At 54.3% G+C, this 2,008-nt stretch overlaps 1 protein-coding gene across 1 annotated transcript in view; it reads left to right on the top strand.

Annotated features, from left to right (window-relative positions):
• The window catches only part of LOC103772900 (chromosome unknown open reading frame, human C15orf59), a gene marked incomplete at its 3' end in the record, with an annotated part of 8,640 nt that overhangs the window by 1,029 nt on the left and 5,603 nt on the right, over nucleotides 1-2,008 (top strand). The window lies entirely within an intron of this gene.

The raw sequence follows: 2,008 nt of genomic DNA, 5'->3' as shown, positions 1-2,008 counted from the left end.
TGGCTGGCTAAGCCATAACCTGGCTGTCAGGGTCCACTGCTCCTGCAAAAAAAGACAGACACATATATCTAAACTGTGCCGAGAGCCCCCTCCCCGTGCAGAGGCACAGGAGAGTCGCTTTGGGGAGGAATGTCAGAGTTCTGTGGCTCAAGTGTTCAGGCCACAGATCTCCAGGGTGGAAAGCAAAGGGGACCTGGATGGGGCTGGTGACGCAGGACGACTCCGCAGGCGAGGGGGCAATGGAGGATGGAAAGCCTCGAGCACGGCGTGGCAGCTGCGTTTGCAGCATCGAAGCCTCTCTGTGGCCTGAACCTGAGCGTGGGGTTATGCCCAGAGCTGTGTGGAACCTCGTCTCCCCCCAGGGAAGGGCAGAAAGTGGGGAAAGTTTTGCCATGGGGCCACCACAGACCACCTGTGCAGGTCGGTGACATCTGGGTGCCACCCAGAGAGCAGGTGGACTGATGCCATCCCCTACGTAGACATGGCCATGGTTAAGGAGGTGCCGTCTTCCATCCTGAAGCATCCCCTGGGATGCAGTGTGCTCCTTTGGGGTGGCTCCACTTGGTCTGGGAGATTTTAGGGAGGTTATCCCACTGGGAAAGCCAGCAGCGGGCGGATGCCAAATCCCCCCATGCCACCCCACGAGGCCTTGACCTGGCCATGGCATGCTGAGAGGTTTCCCTTTCTCCCGTGGCTTTGCTGGTCCTTCCTGCAGCAGAAGGCAAATCTGACCACCCAAAGCAAAAAGCAACCCCTGATTCCCAGTGGGGGAAAGCCCAAGACCCTTCGGCAAATCTCTGATGGGTTGAAAACAGTCATAATAGTAACAATCAGGTGCTAGAGCCCAATTAGTACTTTCCATTCACTTGAGCTCACTTTATGCTCCTCCAGGAGCTTGAAGAGGCCTTTAGAGTGAGGGTGATGCCAACTGGCCCCTTTCATTGATCCCATGGATTTAAGGTCAGGTGGAACCACCATGACGATACAAGCATCCCTCCTGCTGGGGTGCGGAGGGATAGGAGGACCAGGATGGGACAAATCTCTGACTGTGTCACAGCTGAGGCCAGGCTGAGCTTCCCACCAAGCTTTGGATGGCTCTGCTGCGTCCCTGTCCAGCTCCTGGGGCAAGAAGGACCTTGAACAGCATCCTTGGTAGGCTGCTCAAGCCAGGACATACCAGCACGTGTCAGAGAAGATGGCCTGAGGACACAGGGGAGGGCAAAGTGCTCGCGGCATTCCCTGGGGACATGTTTTGGGAAGCAGGCTCAAAGAAGGAGGGTGGAAGAGCTAAGCTGGGTGCAGTAGATCCCTGTGCTTTGAGGAGCAGAAGGTGGCCAGAGAACATCCATCCTCTGCCCCTCACACCAGGAAGACCCTGCTCTTGTGCCAAAGAAGGTGTCTGTGCCCTGTGAGATGGCTTCTCCAGAGGGTGCTGGGAAGCACTGAAGCCTGGAGATGAGTTTGCAATGGAGCTGGCACACCCCCAGGCACCGGTGACCTCCCAGACCACATCCCATAGCTACCCTGGAAAAGCCTCCTCACATCAAAGGACAACGTGGCCACAGAGCATAGAGCCAGTCTCAAAGTCCCCACCACAAGGTGGATCCTAAATGTCAACCCTTCTAAGCAGCTCCTACAACACATGCACATAACTTTGCAGTGAGTAATTTATACAAACCAGCATAAAACTCAGTACAAGAGCAGGTTCTGGAGCTAAAATACACTGGTCCAACCAGGCTAAACTGGTCTCCAGTGACTCCAAAAAACAAAAGGCCTGTTTTTCCCCAAACCAAGCAGATGTTGGGCAGTACGGGCTTTGAAAATTCAACTCCTCGTCCTCTGGATCATTCAGATCAAGCACAACAGGAGCACGTTATGTGGAAATTTCTCTCAAGCCCACTCAGAAAAGCATGTGGTAGACACCAGGCTTGGACATCCTAAGCTCTGGGATGTTGGAGAGATAGAAGATGGAAAAAATAATAAGCCGGGGGTTGTCTACCTTGCACAT

Source organism: Merops nubicus, unplaced genomic scaffold (assembly GCF_000691845.1).
Source record: "Merops nubicus isolate BGI_N331 unplaced genomic scaffold, ASM69184v1 scaffold41925, whole genome shotgun sequence".
NCBI lineage: Eukaryota > Metazoa > Chordata > Aves > Coraciiformes > Meropidae > Merops > Merops nubicus.
The sequence above is the reverse complement of the archived record's forward strand: the minus strand, read 5'-3'. Positions and strand labels throughout refer to the sequence as shown.